The sequence below is a fragment of the Agelaius tricolor genome, unplaced genomic scaffold (assembly GCF_023055355.1).
Source record: "Agelaius tricolor isolate 1412-34295 unplaced genomic scaffold, bAgeTri1.0.p SCAF_7, whole genome shotgun sequence".
Lineage (NCBI taxonomy): Eukaryota > Metazoa > Chordata > Aves > Passeriformes > Icteridae > Agelaius > Agelaius tricolor.
Genome location: NW_027269267.1, coordinates 20,271,400 through 20,298,768, shown reverse-complemented (window position 1 = coordinate 20,298,768; position 27,369 = coordinate 20,271,400). Strand labels below are relative to the sequence as shown.

Genomic DNA, 27,369 nt, shown 5'->3' with positions numbered 1-27,369 from the left:
GATAGCCTTCACCCTCACCTAAAAAAGAATAACAGGCAGGAAGAATATGTAAACAGAGTTATATAGATATGTATAAAAAGCAAGCAAGCAGGCATGCAAGAAAGCAGTTCAACGAATCAATTAAAGTAGGGCTGTTAAATAATTATATATCAGAGTTGTAAAAGTACTGTGGGCAGTCTGTATGGATGCTTGTAGGTATGTGATCTTATTATTATGATAATTACTTAAGAATGCTTCTCATTTTCCTGTGTACTGTAAGGCAGAGACTAAACAGGAAGAAAACCCTTGATTGCATCCAAGCTATTCCACCCAGACTACAAAAGTCACAATGTCCTGGCACTGCCCCAAATCAAATCCTATCACTTCAAATGCAATAGCAGACAGATACACATGTTATTGCTTATTTTTATAGTGAAAATACTGAGTATATAATTCCAGAAGCCTTCTATTAAATGTTTTAACAAATTAAACAATTCAGTAAATATAATCAGATAAATCTGACCTTGATGTCAGTAATATGAAGAGAGACTGGTAAACAATGAGAACTATGCAGTCACTGCAAGAAAGCTTACTCACAAATTGATTTAGAGGGGAAATTACAGGCACATGCAACTATCATGTTGCATCAGAAGCAGATTATGAGAACCCACAAATTCTAAAATTGTTCAGTTGGTGAAGTCAGGAATTTCCGGCTAAATACATTATCTCCAGATAATGACTGCCCCTTTTGCCTTAAAAACTTAACTTTATTTGGGCTCCAGGGGCTTATCAACTCCCACATCCTTTCAGCTACCCCAAATCTCACTATGAGCTTTACAGAGGAATCTCCTTGCTCAGCATTTCCCCCTTGGTTGGGTTCTTATGGCAGCTCTTCATTGCTCCATGGAGCGTGATCCACATACCTTGCTGTTCCAGTCACTGGGGACTTGAATTAGGGTGGCACAGTGAAGGTTTACCCACATCATGGCAAGAAGCAACAGAGGAGGAGCCCAATATATTGGAAGCACTCATAAAGCAGTTAAATGTGACAATACTGGCTCTGAATTCAAGCTCCACACAAGATTTGTCAGCTCAGGTGAGGCACACACCCCCAAGTCCTGAGTGCACGGAGGCAAAGACAACTCAGATGCCTCTGCTCAGGCAGCACAGGTGCCTAAAGAAGGCACTAGAAAACTGCCCACCTTGCTTTGGTGCTTAGGAGGGTTTTCCCTCCAAATGACTGCACGTATCCTAACTCTGTCACAACTGGACTAAAGCATTTCACACTGTAAGGCCAAAGCTGAAAAGATATTTTGTTTTTCAAAACTAACATCCAGGTCTTGCTGAATGGTCAGAAGAGAAGGCCTATGGGAAAAGAAGTCAACAGTGTTAAGCCAGTGGATAAAAAACCTCTCAAAATTTTGGTGGCAACTTTAATGCATGTAAGAGACAGGGAGAAAGAGGAAGCAGAAAAAATATAACTCAGTATTTTTGGTCATTATTGCTTTTTTTATGAAATCAAGCTCTTTTCATTGGAATGCTTTGTATCTCCTGCTAAGCACCTAATACCTTCTCAGCCTTTCTTCATGCTCTGTGTGCTAGCAGTATCTCATTTACATCCTTATAAGGTGCTTTGAGCAGTAACAAGTATGAAAGGTGCTATAGAAAACACTATTCTGTTCTCTCATATCCTGGTTAACTTTCAAAACCAAAATACTGCACTTGGATGCACACATGCAGCTTTGGCTGTAGCCATTGGGAGTTTTCTGCCTAAATCTGCAGGGATAACATGGACTTTTATGCTTTTAAACTGCTCAGATACTGGGGGTGAGGAGGATGGGGGTGGGGTCCTTTCCCCTTGGAGTAATTTTTAAAAAATTCCTGCATCATACTGCATCCATTTGAAACTCCTAAATGTTCATATCCGCAGCAGTCCTGTGGGGCACCTGCCATGGAAAAAAAATTTCCCTGGACAAAAAGGTATTAAAATATTTTATTACAGAAATATACTTTTCAGGCCTTAAACCAGATTAAATATATGAGAATTCCTAGAAGTCTATATTGTTCCCCTCAAGGATGCCAGACTTTATTTACAAAGCTTATATATTGCTATAGCAAGGAGTTTTCATGGATGAAAACTGCTCAGGGCATTATGATGGATGGATGGATGGATGGCAGTGAATGGGAAAAAAAACCACATAGAAGCTCCACCTGGCTGAATGGCATTAAGATTCCCCATGGGAGGCATGTGAGGATGCAAGGTTTTTCTCTACTGTTTGCTCTAAAAATGACATACATGCATACATACATATATACATAAATGAAATCACTCACAGCACTCAATAATTTATTTGCTTCATCCTGGGCATGAATGTGCTAGAATAATAAACCACCATATGGGTGATAGTACAGTCACTACCAGTGATTCCACGCTATTGTAGCCTTGCAATAAGATACCTTAATCTTTGTTTCTTTTGAAAGATCAAAAGCAATGGACACATATAGCCCTGCTTTAGAATCATATTTTCTGTTGCTTGCTTTTCCCAGTATTAAAAAGGGTCAACAAATACCCTTTCTTAATAGCTACACTCTCAAGGGCAGAAGTAAATCTAGCAGAACGAGGATTCCAAGTTCTAAAGATGCTAATGGCAAATACTCACATGTGTGTAAATAATTAATTGCTTTCTTGCAAATAAGTACAGGGTTTTTGTTCTTTGTTAGTGACCCCAAGGATTGTTTTTTCTGTGAGAAATAGAAACATTTAGGATTGTATCTTCCTAGTCCATGACTAATTTATAGGCTCTCGTGGCGTCAGGTGCAAAGATTCAAGATTCAATTTGTCACCCCAGGCAATTCCCACTTTAAAAGATGATGCAGGTATTCTGCAGAAATAAATAGAGGAAAACATTAATGGTGTAAAACCAACAGTAGTATCCCCTATGGAGGTCTTATTTTTCAAATTCATAGAGACACATCAAGATATTGAATGCCTTTGTACTGGTCTGGAAAGAACATAAAGCCCTCTAATGATCTCCTACAGAAAAAAAACAGAGAGAATTAACACCACATTTTTCATGCTGAACAGTATCAGCTACAGCTGGTTGGGTTTTTTTGGCATGCTTTTTCCCAGCATTTTGTTTGTTGTTTGGTTTTGTTCTTTTTTGGTTGTTTTTTTTTGTATCATGTTGTGTTGTTTGGGGTTTTTTTTTGTTTTGATTTTTTGCTTGTTGTTTTGCTGGTTTGCTTGTTTGTTTGGGGTTTTTTGGGGGGAGGGTTTTAACTTTAATTTTTTTCAATTTGAATCTTGTAGCATTTCCAAGCCTACGGCTCTATACAAAGATGACAACATAGAAATGGCATAACAGAAATTCAGACATCTAACAAAATAAAATCATTTTCCCCCATTTTTTACTTTTTCCAGATAGATCACCAATCACATAAATATTTACTTTCTGTGTATATGCAGCTCAATGGCTGCATTGTTAATGACTCCAATTGTACTCAAACAAACGTGTCTTGTTAATACGCCCCCACCTGCTTCCCCAATAGGTCTCCCTGGGACTGATTCTGGGAAAGCCTCTTCTCCTGGGGGAGAGAGGAGCATATGTGAAGGATGTCCTGACCTCTGATCGTGAACACTAGAGACCTGCTTGGCTCAGAAATTCCAGAATCAGATCAAAACACTGAACCTCTTTGTTATCCTTTCTGTACAGTGGGAGCACTTTGTACAGATTTCCTTATGCTGAAAAATACTGTGCAAATGCAAGTTAATTACATGTAACTACTTGAATACTTCCAGGAGGATGACTGATTATGGGGATTTAACAACAAGATGAATTCTGTGTATGAGACATAACATTTTTATCTCTTTTCCTATTTGAAATTCATTGTAAGCACTTACATGGAAAAACCATACTACTGCAGAAAACATTTGTTCACTCTTAGGACTTGCAAATTCAGTATCTTAAGAAAATGCTGTTCACATAGCTTCATGACATTTTAATATTTTGCTTTGCTTCTTGATTGCATTCACTTGAATTTGATATTTAATCTAAGAACTCAAGAAACCCTTAGAAAATAATGTTCTAAGACTGTTGAAAATAGGTACCATAACTTTCCAGAGAAAAACAGGTTACACATTAATATACATTTTTACTGTTAACAATTAATTTTGAAGAGTGATTAAGTATTTTACATGTGTCTCCTCTTTAAAAACATTTGCAGTCTATGTGTGTAGGGATGGTATTTTATGTTCTTTAAATGTCAAGATAGTTCTGCAGACTTTAACATAATGACACCAAATTTAAGTCATTAAAGGAGAGATTTATCTCACATTTTAAACACTGAAATTAGGAGTTAAATCTAAGTACGTGAGCTTCTGCTGTAATGCAGAAAGACACAAACCTCCAGAAGGCACGAATGAAAAGACTTATCCTTTAGAATTAACAATGAAACAATCTGTCATTTTGATTCATGGAGGTGAGCAAAGATAAATCTCCATTTTTAATTAGTTATCCAGGATGAATATCAGAAGGAAAAGTAACAAGGAATAATATAAAACATATTAGTAATATGAATCTAATAAAAGATGAAACAGGACCCAAGCACAGTTTCCTCTGTTGATGTTCAAGAGGAGGTAAGGTTGAAGTTAAAATCATCTGTTAGAAAAGTTTCCTTGTGGATTTAGACAGAACAGTTTCCAGCACTGTTCTCCATAGCTAAAAAAATATCCAAACTCCAGATACAAAAATCATCTCAAGAATCAGTGTTTAAAGGTTTAAGACGCTTTCTCTTGTAATTTGTAGACACTAAAACTGAGATTTTTAGCTTTAGTCATGTTACTCATCCAAACAGCCCTTTTCAGTTGCCACATGACATCTGTAGCCTGCAGTAACCTCAGTGGGAGCTCTATCAATATGTGTTTAGCCTTTAAAAAATTGTACCCATCAATTTCTATGTACTTAGGCCAAGAAATGTTGGTAGCATCCACATTAATGCAATATGGCAACTGCAGATAGCTGCTGAATTTTTTGAATGCCTGGCTCCACAAAGATTAAAATTGCTCCTTTTTAGCCTAAGATATTTAAAGTTCTATATGTCAAGGGAATTTCTATCACTCCATATTTCAAGGCATGATTTTTTTTTTATGATGGCAAACATTACAGCTTCAATAGCCTTATAGGCTTGCTTTTCACAAAAGGATTCAATACAAATTCTCACCATTCATCTGAAACTTACAGTATATTTAGAAATGCAATTAAAATGTTTTTATAATTATATACAGAGTAGTTATTTTGTTTAGTGACCTGAGTTGAAGGGAGCAGGGTGGTTTGTACTACAAACATGAGCATGAAGTGAATACTTAATACCAAGAAAATAAACCTCCAAATAAGAGTCCAGACTGTCACTAAAACCTACAAGAGTGGATTGCAAATAATGCAGCCCTTGAGAGGATATAAGAAAAAACAAGATATTGGCAGGCAAGTAGACCAAGGAAGCTTCCTGGATCTTTTCCACTAATAAATTCTCTCAATTTTGGCAAGAGGTATCTGTAATTTGTAAGTGGTTTTGATCTCAGGGAAACTTTCCTGCATTTCTGCAGTGAGAGAAAACTTTCTATATGGGAGGCCGTGCTATCAGTCCCTTCGGGTGGAAGGCCAGAATAGAATTCAACACTCACGCAGTGACTGGTACTGGTTTCAAAGATAGTTCTTATCTCTTCTTCTCAGAAACCAAGCAGAAAATCACAATGTTCTGCCTGATGACAGTAGAAAATATAAGGTCATAAATTGCTCCCTGTTTTGCTCAGATGCCAATTCCACACAACAAAACAGATGTTTTTCTCTCTGTCACCACCAGCGGCTCTTACACCAGCTATCATGAAAGCAAGGACAGAAATTACACAGTGTACATGTTATTTGCACTTTTATTCTGCATACTTGTGATAGTGGGAGCATATAATAAGGGAGATAATTTTATGCTTTCATTCAATAAAAGAAACATTTTTCCCATTAAAATCAAACATTTCATAACAAAATTCTCCTTTTGAAAATAAAAATAAATATACACCTAACATTTCCATCTACATAGTATTGTGCATATTTTGCAGCAGTGAAAGATGTACAGCAAGGAATCAAATATGGAAAAATTCTAAACGTTTCCTTGTCCCACTGGGTGTTAGTCCTCAGGCAGGCCAGCTTTTGCAAACAATATTTGATAGGATTCAAGGAATTTTAAAACATATCTGTGTGGAGAAAGTTGATTTTTACTTGTAAAATAAATTAGCTGCAGACTAGCAAGCCTTTAAACAAAATATCAGGAGAGACATTGTTACCAGAGATGAAGTCCTGCCCAGCAGGTTACTCAACTACAAAGGCATACTTAAATTGTGCTTATCCCAATTCCATGTGGGCTCCTGTGGAGAGATTCCTGGGGCTGCATACATGTGGAACTAATCAATCAGATAAAAACATCCACAGTTCTTAAAAAACGTATTCTGTGCTCAATGTGATTTTGGCACAAATGTGTTATTTAATATCATACCTGATCCAGGTTACAAATTGGCTGGATCAATGAAGATGCTTTGCTATCTCAGGTGTTCTACACGTGGTTTTAACTAACTTCCCTCATTAGAGCAATTGTTAAGGTCTTAGCTTTAACAATGCTATAGAAAACAGCTATTGAGGAACCTGTACTTGCTTGGCAAAAAATCTCAGGGGTTGGAAGACAGGCACCAGTACCTCGTTATGTGCTTCTGGCTAATTAAGATGTTGACTGAGCCTATGTTAATCAAGGTCCATCAAACTATGCTTAATTAATATGTAAATTGGTAAAACCTTCCACAATTGCCCTACCATCTGAACTCTGGCTATGGGCCCCAAACCAGACAATGACTTCTAGTTTATGTTTTCAGTTCGGGAAATAATTTTCTGAAAACAAAGGAATTTTGAGGTGGAGTGCAAATATATACTGTTACAAAATACACATGGATACATTAGACAAACGTTATAGATATGCATAACAATGTGAAAGTTTAAAGATGTGTCAGCAAAAGGACTTCATGTGAATGACACATAACAAAAGGAAAGCATTTTTTCTTCAGATTAATTTCTCAGAGGTGATGGTCCCATGCAAATGAAATAGAGAGGTACATCTAAAAGTCAGTTCCAACCACTTAAGAGAGAAGCTATGCCAAATTAGTTTAATAGAATATTATGTTAGATATCTTGAAAAAAACAGTTGGTTAAACCTCTTTTAGTCTGAACACATATTAGTAGAACTAAGAATAACCTTAGCAAAGTGTGATATTCAGATGACCTGAGATATAATGAGCATGCCTGATGTTTTCTGTCAACTAGTCCTAGAGGTTACCAGCTCAGCATCTTACCAAGGCCACATGAATCAGTCCAAGGAAACTGTCTCTCTTTGGCTAGGGGTTTATACACAATTTAAATAATTGAGATAAGGTCTGTATAGGTCTCAATAGCTTACAAAGCCAATGAAGAGTCCTAATTTAAGCATTCAAAATAGGCGCCTTCAGAAGATGGGACAAATACAATTTCCTCCTTCCTTCCTGCTTTCCTTTTTCCTCCTATAACAGTGAACAGGAACCCTTTAATGTTAGTCCATAAATAACTCTTTTGCTTCAATAGCAGTGACATAATAAAAACATGTAATAAAAACCAGCAATTATTCAGATTGTGTGTGGCTGCCTGTAGACAGGCTAACTGTGAAAGCTGGCACTATAAGCTGGCCAGTGATCACTGAGTCCACATGAGCAGTGGAATGAGAAGAACTTCTGAGATGGTCTCCCTGCTGAGAGGTCTATACATAGGGGCCATTTCAGAGCCCTGTCAGAGCTACTTCTCCAGAAAGGCAATGTGTCACAATGTCCTGTGTCACCTCTCAGTCCCATGGGGGTGTCTGAGGTACCTTAATGCCTCTCTGGTGGCACCAAATTCCCATGTGTGGGCAAGAGAATTGTACTTCAGGTGTCAGCTGTCACTTGAGTGGAATCAAATGTGGACATTTATGCACAGTTCACCCAATTTTGACAATCTTAATCTGGAATTGAATGCCAGCCAGGTTGCATTGCATGTTCTCCCAGCTTTCACTCTTACTGTTCTCTCAGCATCTACTGACATTTCAAAACACTTTCTAGGCAATTTATTGACTTAGAGAGCAAAGGGTGTGCAGTACAGAAATATTTATAAAATTGAGGAGCACCCAGTGCAAAGTCTAGTATTTAATAGAGGAGCAGAGGCAGTCAAAATTCATTGTTCCTTCATTTGCCTTCTGAGAATGCTCTGGAAGTCCTTGAGATCCCAATGTCTCAGTTCTTACGTCAGTTCTTTCACGAGTTCTACACTGGGTTTGCACTGGGTAAGAAGGACTAAATCAGGAAAAAAAATCCTGCATTTTTGTAATGTAGATGAGTTTTGACTGACAGGTTGACCCTTAGCTTCCTCTATTTAGCCCTGAACTATGATACTCCTATTCATGGAAGTAAAAATAATCATTTCACTATTCTGTCTGTATACAATCCAGAAAACTTCAGAAGTCCTTACAAATCTCCATAGATGTCAGCTAATAATGTACTGGGCTTGGACAGACTCAGGTATTGTTGGAAGCTAAAAGTTCTTTCCCCTTAGGAAATCACTGGTGGTCTTTCCCAAAGTGTCAACCAAAAGATCCTTAGAATTTCAGTCACTTTTAATTGGATAAGACCACACATCTCTATAATTTCACTCTGCATCAGCTATGACAGAGCATCCTGCCCAGTCTGACACACCCTGTGGTCTGAATTTTAACTTTCAATGGACCAAAAGTCAATCTCTAAAAACATGGAGGTTTATCAGGGAAAAGTAATACTACTTTTCTAGAAAGAACTGAGATTTCAAAGATGAAGATAACTTACATCCAACCAGGAGTACAACATGCTTGTAAATGTTACAACTTTTCAAAAAGGAAGGGTTATGGCCACATATTATTGAAGCATACCCCACTTAAGAGAGGGGATGTGTGAACTCTTCAAACCTTAGTCGTATATAATTACATCTCCCACAGATCATACATTCAAACCATCCTACAGATGATCTTCTAATCAGCAGTTCAATATCTGCCTGTTTACAATGGATTTAAAAACAAGAAAATCCCAGGATATGGAGCACACTGTGATTCTGAGGTGCTGGAGGATGTGCATAACAGAATGATGCACCAGCAATCATGCAGATTTCCCTCACAAAGTTTTGAAAGTTGCAGAGACATATCTAGAAACTATAAGTATCATTGAAATATATACAAAAAATACTCCAAGTGTTCTACATTCTATTATTTCATGAATAAAAAATATCGAATTGGTAACTGACTACTTTTACAGGGTTTTTAAAAAAATGATAAATTACAATTTTAAAGCAGCATTCAACTTCTTTTGTTTTGTCAGGCAAGTGGGATCTGTGCTTGCTAATTCCCATCCCTTCCCACCAGACTAGACCTCCTGCTGTTTACTGTTTGCAACATGGCAGCTTCCCAGGAGAGCCCAGGTGTGTTTTCCTCCTGTTAAGAATAAGACAAGTAGAATCCTTCTGGAGTATGCTTAGCCTGGCTCAGTGACATTCACTTCAGGTAGTAATTCCTAGGAAGATGGGCAGCCTTCAGGTCTAAGTGTAAGATTTGTGAATCCTCTAACAATCCTAATAACAAACATAGAAAGTGTTTAGTTAACATGGACGATGTTTGATGTTTGCATGAGTCTTTTCAGACCTGTTCAAAGAACAGATCTCACAGTGGTGCAAGCTAGAGTACAAGTAAAAGAATACTACCAAAACCAGCTGGGAAAAAATCTGCAGTGTGCCAAGTACATCTTAATAAATTTTCATTAATGTTTATACATCTTTATATAAGTATATATGTAAATAATATAGAAGACACACCCCCTTTTCTTGTTGGGGTTTTTCTTGCTCTACATGGTGTTTATGTGACATTTGGACCAAGAAATGGGAAAAAACTCACCAAAAAATCACCAAGTTCCAGCACAGCACCAGTGTGGCAGGTCCACCTCCACAATTTCTTTTACAGAAATGTTTATGTGTTTTCAGAATCAATGTTACTGTTTTGATCTGCATAAACCTTTCAGTTGTGACACACAGCAGATAGCTAATGACTGCTGGAACATGTTTAGATTGCTCTAATTTTATAAGTGAATGTTATGTTTGCTTATGTGTTTCTCTCTACCTTTGGAATTTTGTTCTGCTTTAACTTAATAAAAGACATTTATAGGCAAGATTTACTTCTTTATCCATAAATGTGATGTTGGTGGTGATCAAGGCCCTTTCTCCAACAATAATGGCCATATAAAGTCCATGTATCTCTGCTTATAAAAATTGATGGGATAGACAATTCTCTGTTTCAGACTGGTAATTTCAGGACTTTTTGGCAAAACAATTTTAGTATAGCTGTATAGTCCCTTTACCATGCAGAGCTATAAAATCAGTTGTGAGTTCTGTTAAGTTAGATGCCTATTTTTTCTCCAAAATACAATTTGGGAATTTAGAATTCATGAAAACTAGGAAAAAAGTTTGAGCAAATACATCTCTTTTATCTCTTCAAACTAAAGGATGCTGTTGAACAGTTTAGAAACACTGAACCAGAGTAATACCTGTTTTGGAGAACTGAGGATCCTTAACTGGTATATCAATTACCAGAGAAGGCATCCTGCTTCTTGTTTGTTTGCAGTGAAACAAGGGATGTGAAATAAACATTGCACCCTGGAGATACTGTTACCTTTGGCTACATACAACCAGGAGAAGCCTAACCAGAAATAGCAGCTTATTGTCATTTGCTAGGACTGACACTTATCACTAAGAGTAGGTACAAGTATGTGACAAAGACCACTCTAAATTAACTTTTATTTTTAAGATAAGGAGTACCTCATAGTTGTGGTGGTATTTCAAGAGTCATGGCCATATCTAGTGGTGCAACACTAAAGAGATTAATTAAGTTTCCCTTGCTTCTAAAGCTGTTAATAAGCTAAAGAGAGGGAACATTTTTATTATAACTCCTAAAACACTGCTGTCACATTCTTATATTAATACTGCATCCGTATGTTAAATCACTGAATTTTTCTATCCTTGGGCCCCTCTAGCAGATCTCATTAGTGGTTGTTTTTGTGGAGATTTTTGTTTTTAAGCCAAAAGAGAACCATAGTAACTGTGCATTTCCCAAACCATTTCATTCATGAATGGGAAATGAGTCTCCAAATCTTTACTCACATGAGTAACCACATTGATATCCATGGGCCTTCCATTATTAGCAGCTAGAACTGTGAGTGTAAATCTGCAGGATTTGGATGTGGCACTTCATTACTTCATAGGAGTGAAATCTGTAGCTGAAATCAATAGCTAAGCATGTGAGGCATATAAAAGATACACATTCTTTCATGGAGGTCTGATTGCAATGCATCTCTCAATTTTGTTTCGGCATCAACAAATAAGCATATCATTGTAAAGAGACACACAGACTACAGGCAGTAATTACAAAGACACATTTTAGATAGACGTTCTAGCCTCAATAGAGGAGTTGGGAATAGTCCATCAGAAAGAACAGAGTAATAGTGAAAAAGGTCAACACTTCTTGAAAAACTAACATACTAAGTCAGAGACCAAGTTTTTGGTTCTCTGTCAATCAGTAGTGTAACAGTTGTCAATCATTCCCTCTTACCTTGTTTGTGATTTTTGAATGGGCACAAAAGAAACTTTTGTTGGTAATTACGGTCTTTACAATTCATCTGAGTCACAGGCAGGATTTTCAGAGCCTGCCTGTGGAATAGGCATGGTGTACCCCAAGCCGCGCTCACGTATGTCCGACCAATTCAAGCTAAAGTTTCCCACGATAATATGAAAGGAAATAAAAGATTCTGACCAACACAAGTCACTATTCTAGAAATAACAAAAGGAACAGGATAGCCAGGATCTTGTGGTTTAACACTCTTTTTTTTTTTCTTTTAAGACGATAATATGATAACTTTCTTTTGGAAGGGTGCAGTTAGACAGGATATGCACCTGTGCATCTGGATCTCCTGAAAGAGTATTTCTATTCTCTGCCTAACCACATGCTTCCCATTACACTGATATTCTGCTAAAATTAACTGCCAAGAATTAAGGCTTCTTCATTTATTTTTTTAATTCCTGAATTCCCCTAGGATTTTTTCTTTCCTCAAATATTTTCACCTTCCACAGATAGATTTTTGTTTTGTTTTCTTTGGCTATCAATTTATCTTTGCCCTGATGAAAACATGAAAAGATTTGTGAAGAAAGGTTCTCACATAAAACCCAGTTTTGGAGTTGATTCAGCAAAGTAACGGATCTGATAACATCAAAGCAAGAACATCTGAAACTAAGAATTAGGCAGAGCAGATTTTTCAACAAATTGCAACCTCTATAAATTTACCCATTTCCAAACAGCCAAGTCTGTTTATTTGCTTATTTTCCTAGCTTTGCCGAAGGAAAGGCTCAAACAACTTTGGGAAAATACCAGCAAAGTTGTTGAGCGGAAACCAGCCCCTGTGCTGTAAACAGTGCCTCTCCCCAAAGTGCAGCTGCACAAAGCAGAAACAATGCAGGGACCCTCAGCATCATTAACCAACTTCCCTTCCTCACCAAACAGCCGCTTCGATAAAGCAATCACAATAGCATCATGGAACAGTAGAACAAGGAAAAAAAAAATAACCTTACCAGCTTCTCCTACAGTACACAGCTGAAAGGAAAACAAAACCCCCAGCTGCCGTTTCGCATGCAATTGGTCTCTGAGAATGAACTGACTGAAAGAACTATGAAAGGCTAAAGTCTTTCGGCCCCTCTGTTCAGCCTCTCTTCAGCTCCCACTCTCCGAGCTTCCTCACAAAGCCATTCTCCTACTCCCTAATCCTCGCAGAGGGAAAAGCAGCGCGCACCAAATGACTTCAGCAGGAGCGATGCTCGGGGGGTGGGGAAGGAGATGCTGCTGGCACCGCTCAGCCCCAGCCGCGCAGCATCCCCAGGGAGGGCAGCCACAGCGTGCCAGGCTCCGGGCAAAACACCCACCCCCTGCACGACAGGGCAAGGCACGGGAAAGTGCCCATCTCCAGCCGTCACCCTCCCAGCCACTCATTTCTGAAATGAGAACACCCCTGGGTGCTTGCACGAGTCCCCCGCATGCATCTCAGTTAGCCTGCACTGAAGTAATTGAGCTTTTTTTCTGCTTTTAAAATTAGCACGTGACTTCCTCAAGCTCTTAGTGGGCCTTAGATGTTCTTTTTCACAAAAAAAAAACATGCAAGTAAATCTTAAATATTTCAAACAGAAAAAACAAACCCCAAAAAACAACAAAGATGTTCCCCCAAAAAATCAATACCAAAATTATAAGAAAAGAGACCCCAACAGACACAAAATCAATAACATTATGAGGCACCATATTAAAAAACCACTGGTGCCTCACTGAAATGCTTCTGATAGCTAAAATCAGAACAAGTAATTGGATATTTTACAATGAGAAAAGGATTCTATCTTCATTTCCACTTTATGTAAAAAGAGACAACATTTTTAATACAAATTATCTTGAAAACATGGGATAGATATTGAGATAACATCCCCTGCCTAGCCTCTGCTTTTCAAGAAAGCATTAAATCTGCTAAAGAAACACTGTTGTCATAATAGTTTTTAGCACAAGTTTTACTTGTCCACAAGATGCAAAGAACCCAGAAACAGGCAGCTGCCACAAAGTAAATCAAACACCTAGAAAAGCAGATGGCATAATTTCACATCTTAAATGTTGGCTGTGAGCCTTCCAGTAATAATTTATAAGGAGACTTCCTCCTGCCTGTTCCTCTGCTTGGCAGCACGCTGTTTGAGCCTTTCAAACAAAATAAATAGACTTCAAGCCACCAGCTTCACACACACTAACACTTACCAATGCTATTTCAACCTGACACAAGCTGACTTTGTTCCTCTGTGACCCTGGAGAGAAAACCAAGGTGACAGTTTGATGGATGGGATCTCTTTTCACAATGTGGGTTGTGACTTCACAGCCCTGTCTCCCCATTATTGCTCAGCTGAAGGAGGGGACAGGAACAGAGGAGAATCTTCCACCACACAGAGCCATTTTAACAGTGAACCAAACATGCAATAAATGCCTGGAACACATTTTCCTACCTCAAAAATGTGAATTTAAGGGAATCCCTTTCCACTTTTCTTGGAGTTCGGGTCTAAGGGCAGAAGGAAAAGGCTCCATGAGAAGGAATTAATTTGAAATTGTTTATTTCAGACATATTTTAGTTTAAGAAAATAGCAGCATCACCAGAGAACAAAGGAAAGAAGGAAGGAAAGAAAGAATTTAGTTTGTTTCATTTATGAAACAAAGAACACTTTGAGTGTGATTTCTGTGAATTATCTCTTAGCTGTGCTAATTCAGTTATTGAACCATGAATCTTGAACAATTCTGTACTGCACAAAGGTCTCACTGGAGTAATCTGAGGCAAACAATTACAATGTGATGTCTTTTATTTATTACCTAAAAGACACCATAAAGTATCAGAGGATTCATATATCTTAAAATTGGTGTCTGCAAATTCAGTATTTGAATGCAGATTCTCTACTAAAATGATTTCAGAAATCTTTTTACAAGATTAACATATTTAACATAAAAATCCTCCCAGATTTCACAGAACTCTTCATGAAGAAATTGCCTTTCCATGAAAAGAGTTGAAAAGGGAAGATGGTGAATGAACTCTGAAATGTCAGGCTACACCTCCACAGGCTTGAGCTCATTAACAGATATCCTAATGCCTGTAGTTGGCCTCTGATTTCCTTAGAGAGGAGCACAGGCTGTTAATATATCTCAGTCTTTGTTTCTGATTGTTCATCTGATCAGATGGGTTCAGCAGGAGCACTGGAGGGTGTCAGATCTCTGATTTCACAGGTGAGTACTGGGGCCAAAGGACCTGCCTCAAGGAAGTCTCTGGCAGAAAAGCCAAACCTCTGCTGTTCCAGAATAGTTCACCCCAGCTCCAGTGATCTTCATGCTCCAGAAGATGTTTTCTGAAACCAGGGCCTGGTCCAGTCATGTTTGAGATAAAGCTTCCTATGGTCTGTATTTCTTATCACACAAATTATGTTACTATTGTTTCTAGTTTGGGATTTGATATTCACAATTCTGCCAAAAAATATGGGCTCCTCTGTTCATTCTTCCAAAAACTAGCACTGTCTTTTCAAAAAGATGCACTTTGTTTCAGATAACAGTATTTAAGTGCTTCCATACTTACAAATATTTTTGTTTGAATAGAATTAGAATATCTGTGAGGTAGTACCTAACTTATGATCCTGAAAGATAATCAAACAAAAGACAGAAATTGATTGATATTAAAAAAACCCTCCAAAATCTGACAGATTTAAACACAGGAATATCAGCAATTTTTGAGTTTCATCAATTCAAGTCTAATTTTAGTTTGGCTTTTTTGCTTTTTTGTTTTGTTTTTTGGTTTTTTTTGCTTTGTTTTGGTTTGTTTGTTGGTTTGGTTTTCCTAAGAACCACCTTAGAATTACACTCTTGGTTTAAGTGACCCCATTGTGGGACTTAGGGGGGACTCTAGCATGGTGAAAGTGATGTGGTATGAATTTCACCCTTGGAAAAGAAGTTTTAAAAGATGTACTTGTGGACCATTTATATCCTAATTACATCTTCTAAACTGCCACCATTGCTTCTTTGCTTCTCCCTAACAATCTGAGAACATTCCCATTGTAAAGAAGGAAGTATCTTAAACATTTCAGAAACAATAAGGCCTCTTCACAGACCACTTGATATAAATACATTACCTCTAAATAAAAAGTTTTCTACCATGCAGCAGGTGGTTAACTATGCCATGCACAAATGAGATGAGCTCTACTGATCAAAAGGAAGAATGAAGCATGAAAAATGCAGCCACCTTTGTGCTTGGAAGCTTGCACAGAGGAACAAAAAATTCACAATAGAACAAAAACTACAGGCACTAAAATTTTGGAAGAGCTCATTTTTCTCATTCTTGTAGCAGAATGTAACTTTCAGACTCATGATAAATATCTCAAGGCAGTCTGAGCTTTAGGAAATAGCAGCAGGTTTGCACACTCTGCTCTGTAAGGTTTTCTCTGCTTGCTCACAACTATATCCTCTTATCTGTATAATCTGTCCAAAGCACTTTTGCACAACATTTACTCCTTTCCATGTTTCTAGGATTAACAAAAACATAAGGCTCTTGGATAAGGCCTTCATTTGGATAACAGCCATACATGTTTAACAGCAATCATAAGAGCAGTTTGAAGAATCTTTTCTACAGGCAGAGTGGTGCAGGCAATTGCACTGGAAAAGATTCCAGCAAAACTAAAGATTCCTGATTCTTTGAAACTTGCTGGTGAGTGCACTCTGATTAGTGCAATCTACCAATCTACTGCAGCTCTTTGATTTTTTATTTTTTTTTTTACCCTAAACTCCCAGTAATTCCTAAAGGCATTGTAGAAAATGGAATCATATAAAAAGTTGGGTGGGAAGGGATCTTAAAGATCATCTGGATCATCTGGAGATGGCATATCTTTATAAACAGACGGAAATGCACATTTTAAAGATACAGCACGTGACTTTTAAGCATTTGATTGAGAAAAATGAGTTCCATAGTCAGTAGATGCTCTAAGAGTGCACTTTTTAATGGGACCCTTACCACAGTTAATTTATTTTAAAAGTTTACTATTCAATGGTAAGGTTGTTTAATGATCTGTGCTCATATAACATATGCATGTTGAATTTCAGGGATATTCTTTATCTATTTGACCAGTTTTCTTTCTGGAGAAAGCAGTGGGGTGGCAACTCTGCAAACTGGAAGAGGAATGACCTGGCAAGAAGGAAGGAAGGATTAGCAATAAGAGGAGAGCACAGTAAAAAGACATAGTTGGGTAAAAAGGGAGAGAAATTAAAAACTCTGATGATTAGAGTCACTTGAATAAGAATGTCACTGAAGTCAACATTTCACTTTGTCAAGGGTTATCTAGTAGCATTTGCCTGGGTTTGATCTCCATGGGTTCAGCCTAAACCCACTCTCTGCTTTTGTTTCAGAGTTGGATGAAAGCAGGGATTCAGCAGTGCAGCTGGGTTTACATTAGGAGTGTGTGCCTGAAGCTGAGGATGTCTGGCTTGGAACTTCAAAGTGCATCAGCCAACACTGGTGCATCAGCCTGCAAACTCCAGTAAATGTGTCAGTCCTCCAAAAGTTAGATAGAAGAGCAAGATTAAAACAGCAAAGGAAGGGAACAGCATGGGGCTTGCACAACACTCAATCTTCATTCCTCCTTCAGCAATAAGATACAAGGAGCAAAAAAAGAGGTTCTCTGTAAATTTGGCAAGAAAACACATTCTGAGTGCCTTTTCAGGGGCTTTGGCAGATATGGCATACTGGTCAAAGATAAGCCAACACTGTAATTTGGGACAGTGGGGTACACCTCCTGTGCAGCCAGGAAAAATCCCCATAATCCAACCCATCTTCCACAGCTTCTGCACCAGCCTAGGGATGAGTGGGCAGCATGGGGTCAGGAGACATCCACACTTTAAAGATTCCCTGGTACTTTTTAAAGATCAGATATTGTACACAACTGTGCTACAGACAGCCTGACATGAGCAGGCACACAGATACAGGCATTGAGAAGACTGGAAGGCCTTTAAAGCTCAACCATCAAGACTTTTGTAACTCCTTTAGCATTTAAAGACAAACATCTGCTAAAAAATTCTTAGGCTTGGAGCCTCAGACTGTTAAGTCTTTTGGAGGAGACACATGTATTTTCCCTGTAGTTCAGAGGTTTGCAGCACAGCTGGAATTCCAACTTTTGAATATTACTACAGTGAAAACATATACACAATGATTTAAATAGTGATATTCTGGTCCATTTTTCCAAAACAAAGAGAAATTAATAGAGTTAACTGGGGTATATTTGGGAAGTGGGGGGAGAAGAAAGGAATAAAGAGGGGTACAGACATATGGTATAAATAGCTTATGGGAAACTGCCCTGCAAACTGCTGCAAACACAAGCATCATCAATGCCTTACAGTTGATCAGACTCCACACAAGAAATCTACTCATACAAACAAGAATTTGTAGTACTGAGTTGGAACATAAGCACTGTTGCAGATTTACTCCCTCATTAAAGATTCCTCCCAGGAATTATCATCATATTCATACAACAAGAAAAAATAACATATGACTTTATCTGGACATTATCCAATAATGTATGCAAGAAAAGTAGAATATTAGGTGTGAGAAATGCCTGAGTTAATACCATGCAGTGCTCTTGCTGTGAGAAAATGTGGGATTTTTTTTTTTTCCCCACAAAATAGTGTAAAATAAACCTGTTACAATCCAGAACAAATTTCAGGGTATATATTAAATAGCAGAGGATTCAGAAAGCAATAATATGGCCTATAACTAAAATAAGAATGGGAGAAACTTGAAAAGGCATCTTTGCAGGGCTGGAGCGCTCACTTTCCTGTTTGGGTACACTGGGAGCTCTCATTCCAGGTACCACAAGTGCTGTGTTTCTGTAACATCTCAGCAGCAGTCTCCATCCCTCTTTCAGAGCCCACTTCACCCTCAGTGCCCCAGGCTCAGACCTACATGATGAGGAAGAAGATGGCATACCTGATGGTCAAACATAAGGGAAACCTCTGGCCATTGCAAAAGGGAGCCTCAAGCTGAATCACCAAGCACAAGTAACCACAGCAAATTGTTTCTGACCATATATAAACTTCAAGGACACCTTCCTTTATATCTCACATATAGATTTATGCAATCAAATTGCTTAAAATTTAACATAATTTGGGTTTTAAGCTCTTATAACATTTTATGTTATTCTTTTGCTCAGGCTTCTCTAACCATTCTTTTTTCCCCTGTAATGATGTATTTCCCTTCTGCATTTTTTTTGTGGGTTTTAATTTGACTGACTAATTCTCCTTCTCTTATAGCAGCTCACTGGGGCAATTCAACATAATCAAAGTAGTCAGAAATTTTATTATACTCAGCCACATGTTTCCTTCCACCTAAAGGAACTCCACTAAAGAATAAGTTTTATTATGAACGGCATAAACTTTGTGCTAAGGTCAAACCTAACTTGAATTAATGGAAAACGACCAAAAAACTGACTGTCCAAAGTTTATTGTCTGTAGTGAAGAGAAATATGCCATGAAAAAGGGCAGAGTATAACTTCTGCAGCATCAGGTAAACAACATTCTTGCATCAGCTGGATGATGCAGTGAGCTGGCAGATATTTATGTAACCCAGCTATTTTCAAAAAAACCCTGAATCCCTTTCTGTGCAGGTATGATGTTGCACTTCTAAAATCCCCTGGGAGCAGGTTTGATCGTTTCTGCACGGCTGTTTGTGGAACCAGCAGGCTTGACTCCCGTGTAAAGGGAAATACAGGGGAACAGCCGCACGGGAACGAAGGAAGCGTTCACACCTCCAGGTGCCAGGGCCAGTGCGGTCCCTGCCAGGGCCAGCCCTGCTGCAGCTCCCTCCCGAGCTGATTTGGGAAGAGGAGCGGCTCCCTCCTATGGCTGAACCGCGTACAGCTGGGAGCACCGCCGCGAGCAGGATGCTTCAGACAGAAAGCCGAGAAAGAGAGAAACCTATTAAAAAAATCTCACAATTACATGTGCGAGGCACATGGAAACTGAAATCCAGAAATCCGTATTTGGCAGGCACACAAAAATATGTTATAATGATTAACAATAATAATAATAATTATTATTATATATAAAATAATAATAATAATAATAACAATAATAATAATAACAACAACAATAATAATGGCATGAATCTGAGATTTCTAGCTAAGCACCTCACACTTCCCTACCAAAATGATTTTTTTTAATTTTTATGCTTTTTTAATATTTTAATAGCTAAAATAATATGGCAATCAGGGAATGGACACCTTTCTGGAATAAATATTTGAGATAGGGAACAACAAACGTGTCTAACACTTGTACGAATTGTACAAAACAACAAACGCGTCTAACATTTCCTCAAACCCTTTAGGCATGTATGAAGCACAACACCAGAAACAAATAATGTAAGTGATTGGATCCCTACTTCTGATCTATTCTTAGCTTTTACTTTTTTTTTCTTACACTGGAAAGCCAAGGTTCTGATACTACAAACTTGGACTTACTGGACTGAATGCTTCAGAAGAACAGGTTTACTTACCTAAGGAAATAGCAACTGAGTCCAATAATGCCACTTGCCTAAAGAACATGAGCATTCCAAGAAGAGGGGAAAAAATGTTTAAGAGAATATTCAGTTATTCATTTTTTACTTGAAACAGGTTGTGGTTTTCAAATTTCCTTTATTGCAATTACAGCAAGTAAACTCTTTCACCAGCTCTCTCTGGGCAGCTCAGCTTACCTTCAAGCCTACCTGACCTAAAATGAGTTGTCACGAGTTCTTGGTTTCCATTGTTTTTATAGCAATAGTATTTATCATGTAAAAGAAAAACAAAAATCATGGCTAGCATGCTTGGAGAAATAATATTAATTCCTCTAAATTAATAATGCATTGTTTTACAGCTGAAAGAAAAGGCACAGTGTTTAAAAATGTTTTCCTTTATTTTGTTTCCCATTTTAAGAGGCTCTAATCTTGGTTTTTCATTTGTTCCATTTCAGTCTCAAAACATGAGAGAGCAAAAGAGTATGTGACCAAGTACAATAAACAACCTCTTGACTGCTAAAATTTTATTGTGGTATACTCAGTACCTGCACTAGCACACTTTTCATTAATGGACCACAGTAAATGTTTATACAACTACCAAGAGAGTTTATTAATGTGAACAAAGATTCTAGCAGATAGATCATCCTTTGCAGCAATTAACCTCTGCAATAAAATGCAGTCTGACATATACACAGTTCTCTGAGGCACCTTAGATTAATGAAAAGGGGGATATAAAATCAACCCTGATCCTGTGGTAAGGAATCCCTTTTGTCCTACACACCAGCTTTTTTGTAGAGTTTAAACTATTACAGTTTTTATGAAAAATAAAAAGGACAGCTTTAATTTTCAAATAAACAATAAATTCTTCTGCAAGAAAACTTAATATTCTCTCAGGTCTCTGCATGTGAGTGGAAATTGAAGAAGATCTGGGAAAAGCTACAGAGATGCTCTAAGACACAGTAACTCCAAGAAGTAATTTACTGGATAGAAACCTTAATATCTGGAATGTACCAAATTTCAAGGTCTTTCAGTCTGTCTTTCCCACCTTCTCTTATTCAAAGATGTGGAGAACAAATGAATCTAATCCTCAGACTGTAAATCTCCTCTGAGTGAAATTCAGTTTGAGCTGTTAAGTATCATGGACATTCGAACAGGAAGAAGTAACAACACTGCAAGTATTGTTTCCTGGGAATGTCTTATTTTTCTGTAATGCAGCTATTTGATTTGTTTTCCATGTGATGAAGCAAAGGGAACAACACTGAAAGTGCTTGAAGCAACTTTTATATCAAATATGCAAAATGTGTTAGTTTTCAGTAGTGTGTTATTTCAACCCACACAGTAACCTCATGCTGGCACCAACTCAACAACAAGATGTGGCATCTCTCATTCATACAAATAGTCCTGAATTAAACAAGGGTACTGGAAGGAATCTGGATCAATCACACATGAAACTTCCCAATTCCATGGATAACCTTTACTAAATAGCTCAGACATCCCTGTTTGTTTGTGGTTTTTTTATGATGACGATGATACTATTTCATTCCCCTGCTTATATGCACTCATTACATGTACATATGCTTATATATGTAAGTGCAACCATATCACAGAACTTACACTAGAAATCACTATAGAAAAAGCATCCCTTTACACTAGAAATCACTATAGAAAAAGCATCCCTTTATATTTTTTTTTAATTGCCAGGGAAGCTTGACAGCATTCTTCTATTTTTCTCTCCTCAAGATTTCACAGAGCTTTTAGAACAAGTGAAGTCTTGAATATGCACCTTATTTGAATAAGAATGGGGGTGAATATCCTCTTTGGCAGTAGCAGTGCCTCCAAAGACAAATGTTTGCTCCTATTACTGATTTTCTTGCCAAAAGCCAAGCTCCGAGCCTTGCACTCAGGCTGGGAGTCTGCTGGGCCCATTTCAGCTGGGCTGGCAGGGGTCTTGCTCCCCGAGGGAGGAGGCCAGTCCCGTGGCCTGGAGCAGAGGGCAGGGGAGCTGCAGGGTGACCCCAGATCCCAGACATTGTGCTCAGGGGCTGGAAGGCAGCTCCTCTAATGCTGGATCACACAGTGAACCCGCCCGACGTGTCTATCAGACAGAGGTCACCTTCCATCGCGGGGATTCATTCACACAGGCAAATCGCCTGCTCTGAATGTTTCTATCATTTGAATAGCAACTGTGACAACAGGAATGGCTCACTGCAGACATTTGGGGTACTGATGAACTCATTTTCAAAGAGCATTGGAAAAATAGACATAATTGTGGGTGCCTTGCCATTAACAGAAAACTAAATCACACAACATGTGATGGTCCTTACCAATAAAAGCAGTGTGCAGCAGTAGAAAGGATATTGTGGAGAGACTAAGTGTTAATACACATTTTGAAGTTTGCACTTCATCTCTATTGCTATTGTGTGCTTCCACTGTGATCTTGGATAATCCTGATCTCGCTGTTCTTTCCTTACCTGTCCTTATAGTGGAGTTTTTGTTCTCTCAAAAGAGAAGCATTGTTAAGAAAAAGCCATTAAGCTTTAAGGGCTATCCAGCTATGCTGTGGAGGAGTATCATAAGCTTTTGAGTCTGTAAATAAAAGATATATATAAGAGAAGATTACCCTACAAAGTCTATATCATCCCAATAGCCCTTGATTTTTAGTTATACTTGTTCTATTTGAACTATTTAAAGAAAGCAATCATGAAGCTACCAGCTCTATTATTGGTATCTTAAGAAATAAATTGGTGGGTAGAGCTGTTTCCACACTTTAGAATTATTTAGCATTTTTATTTTCCCACCAGGGAGGTTAACCGTAACCTTCAGACATTATTTATACACCAGTAGTCAGCAAAGTATCACAAAAAGCTGTTCATCGCTGTTTTCCTTTTATTGCTGATCTTTTCATAGAATGGATAGAAATAACCATAAATTAGGAGAGAGATTTATAGGATGTAGTATCTAGCACACTATGAAGTACCCAATCGTTTTGCCTACACGGAATTCCATTTCTAAACAATTCACTTACAATTAATATTATACTGAAATTGTATTCAACAAATCATGCTGTCTTTAGAGAGAAAGGTGATGTGCTGAACACTCAGGAGCTGCACTGACAAGAGTAACCCAGCATTGCCCAGTTCTCAGGAGTATCCCAGAGTCAGATGTGCCATCACTTTCTCCCTATTCACTGGCCCAGTACTGGCAGTTTCTTGACAGACATCACACACCATGTGTAGTACTACAAAGAAAAATCTGGGGGTGAACAGACAGTCTGGAGACATCCCCAGGAGCCAGGGGATCAAACATCATCTAGAGAAAAAGCTGCTGGAAGCCTTATTGTTGCATTCAGTGGGGACAGCACCATATCCTGTGCCAAAGCAGGCATACACTGCCTTTACTAACACTGCTCCTGCACACACAGACATCCTGAAGCAGCAGCAGAGAGGGTGTTGAAGCAGTTCTAGTGTTCAATCAGTTGCTGATCTGCACTGTGAAAACCTGCAGGGTTCATAGTTCCCTGGTGTTCGAGTTACAGTGCTATTTCTGATTCATAGGACAATTAGCTCTGGCCTTCTTAGCCTTCAACCCTGTAAGAGACTTAAAAATCCTACTTGTCTTAAACACAATTAGGATCGCTGAAGGATTTGCCCTCTCTGGCAAACTATAAAAAAGCTGTGACTACCAAAGCCTACCCCCACCCCAAATATGCCTCCAGGATTTCTGGAATTTGGACTTTGAGTTAAGCCACCTGACAGGACCTTGAGATAAGACAAACATTTACTATTGTCCAATTATCTCAGGTCTAAGGATAAGTAAACATGGCTGGGGGATGCCATAGCCCACAGGCTCATTTGCTGAGGCCAGGTTTTCACACTCCTTCCCTGCCAGTCAAGGGGGAGGAGGAGTTTTTGAGTGATGGTGAAAGCTCTGGACCACATAAGACAGAAAAAGTGAACACCCACCACCAGAGGCTGCAGGCTGGGCTAAGCAAGCAGACCCTGAGGAGATGGGATGGTGCTTTTTGTCATGTGAATTTTCTTCCCTGGCACAAACTGGCCCAGTTGTAAAACTTCCCCACCCCAGGAAGGTCACATTCACACGACACACTTATGTGAGAGGCAGCTGCCATGTCTTAGAAAGGATCATCAACTATCCCTCAAAATACCCCCAGACTCATTCCTGAGGCCTTCCACCAGAGAACCGGGTGTGATCCACAAACGTGGTGACAGATCCAGTCTTGCAAAAGGCAGTGTAAATCTTCCCTGGCCCCTGCAGGGGTGGTGTTTGGGTGTACCCACATGTACCTATATTAATGGATATTAACCCACTGGATTCTATGTTTTGGGGGACCCCCATGACCAAGAAGACCAGAGGAAGAGGACCAATGGGATGCCGATGGATCCACAGGGATGGTGACTATCTTTCTACTCTAATCTGTCAGTCTCTTTCTTTGCCCTCTCTCTCTCTCTTTTTCCTATTTTTCTATTGCTCTACTTCACATTTACTGTTAAATAAAATCCATATTAATGATTTCAGCATAGGATCTCCTTTGCATATTAATTTGTGCAGAGGCATCTCTCACTAATCAGAGTAATCACACAATGAAAAATCCCCAACATATACACAACTTAAGGGGAAAAAATAGCCTCCTCTTTCCCTTTCTTCTCATTTCCCACTATCCCTTAAGAGCCAACACCTCCATGGGCATGGAATATATGTTAGGTCAGAATTTCCAACGAACCTTTTCCAACAAACCCTTTGTACAACCTTTTGAAGTTGTACACTGCAGTATGAGTCTGGGTTTAAAAAAGCAAGACTATAAATTCCTAAATCTTCAGTTTTAGTCTGTGAAAGCCATCTATTAAGCTTGTACAGTGTCTAGAATAATGTGCTTTTCAAGTACAATATAATGTACAAATAATATCATATAATGCACTATAATATTATGAATAATAAGATGAAGCACTAGAGTTAGAGCCAAAATTGACATTTAGGTGAGTAATGTAACAAGAGATTTATGGGTTTACTTCCTCCTCTTTTACAAGAAAGCCATCTGTGAACAGGCATATACCTACTCTTCCTATTAGGTTCGTGTCACTGACAGTGACTACAAAGAAAAAAGAGGCAGGAAATGCAATTCATACTCTCAGCAGATATATTTAATGATGCTGTAAGAAGCATGGATGATCTGCAGTGGTGAGAGGGATATTAGTGTGCAATGTCTGCTTTTCCCAAAGCATTGGCTGTTGCTCAAGTGGAAAAAAAATTACATTTTTCAACAAGGGCAGATCATCTATGTACAAATAGTGGCTCTGGTAGACAGAGATCAGGAATTTGGGATATTAAATACTCTTCATCAGGAAATTATTGTTTCAAAAGATTTATTCAAAAAGATAAACACTTCATGAAGATATCTAGCTTGCAGTTTGGAATCTGAATCTCCACATCTGAAGTGACTGTCATAAGGACAAGCTATTTTAAGGGGTTTTACCCCTTCTGGGGAACAGTCTAAAAATACTCTTCTGTTTTTTTTCTTTTTTTTTTTAATCTCAGAAGGGATGACAAAATTCCTTTTAATGGGATGAGAAAATGGTTTCCTGCCCAGCTCTCATGGTGAGTGGCTGGCAAATGATAGCAACACACAGAATGCAAACAGCTGGATTCAATCACTGCACTTTGTATGTCCATGAAATGGGATTGTGGATGCACCAGGTACTCTAAGAACCAGTAAAGAGAGTTCTTGCAGGCTCCAGGACAGCATCTGGCATTAACAGAGTCCTGAGACTATCAGGGAACATGACACATCACACACCCGACTGATGAATCAATTAATCACACTGTAATTAACAGAGATGTGTAACAAGCTGTGCTTTGCTGTCTTTAGAGGTATTCAGATACCAGAAGGCACAGCAAATTCTTGAACTGTCTTACTGAGATGTTGGTTCTTGAAAACAAAGTGACTGCCACACCTTTCTAAAAATACAACTAAGTGTTTCTACAGTAAAGCTATTTTTAGGAGGAACATTGCCTAACACGTGTCACTCACAGCACCATTTGGTGGAAAAATGAAAAAGAAGACATCTTCTAGAAAAAGATGTACAGATTCAAACTCAAAAGAAATGCATTCTTACCCTCCAGTCCTCTTGTCCTCTAAAATTCAGTATTTTTACTGTAATGTGTATCTATCCCACCACATTACTGATTTAATGGTTTGGATAAGTGTTTTCACATCATTGTATAACAGAACGATATTTTCAAAGTCATGCTTTATTATTTTTTTCAAAGTCATTTTGTATTATTTTTCTGATGGTGTTATCAGATAAAAGATCAAAAAGTGGAAGAAGCTTAAAAATAAACATATTACAAATCTTTGCAATTGTCAGCTTTGCTAAGTCACACACTCATAAATTGAAATTTTATAGACATGGGAAAAGTTGTGTTAGCTGAAGGGGTTTTGTAAGCTTACTTAAATAACATGTTTTATATCATCAGTCAGGTTCCAAAAAAAAAATGTAAATTAAAATTTTAAAAAGAGAACTCAAGGAAGTCCTTTTTCACCTAAGTTGGTAGCTTATGGCTAAGCAAGGGGTTAGTCTAGATTGACTTCTAGACTTCCTTCCAACCTGAGTTTTGCTATGATCTTATCAGCTGGCTTTAAGTTTAAAGCCTCTGAATAGAATACTCTAGTAATTTGACTCCTAGAATTATTTTTAATTAAAAACAAAACAAAACAAAAAAAAAACCAAAAGGAAGATAAAAAGGCAGAGTAATTTCAACAGCACCAACGTGCGACACAGCCCCACCACAGCCTGCAGAGCTGCACCTCTCAGGCAAGTGGACAACTCAGCCCAGCAGCAGGACCCTGGTGTGCCTGTGCTGAGATCCTGTAACAGGGATTGTTACAAGGTCCTCTCACTGTCACCCCCTCTGCCACAGCTCATGACCACCCATTGACCCCGAGTTTTTAAACAAATGCTATAATTGGAGCAGGGGTGGAAACCCGTTTGCAGACTTGGGAACGTGTTATCAGGATATGTTACTGCAGGTTTGGATGAGCCAAAGTGACTTTTAGAACAGATTTCCTAATGTAGGAAGGATTTTATAAGAATGGACTCGACACATTTGTTTCCACTTAAAGGTAG

The 27,369-nt window shown here is 38.4% G+C and overlaps 1 protein-coding gene across 1 annotated transcript in view; it reads right to left on the bottom strand.

Annotated features, from left to right (window-relative positions):
* The window catches only part of MID1 (midline 1), a 181,559-nt gene extending 168,610 nt beyond the window's left edge, over positions 1–12,949 (bottom strand). Inside the window, exon 1 of the mRNA XM_071430552.1 lies at positions 12,711–12,949. The gene's annotated coding sequence lies outside the window, so the exon portion shown is untranslated. The remainder of the gene's footprint in view (positions 1–12,710) is intronic.
* Positions 12,950–27,369: the final 14,420 nt, after the last annotated feature.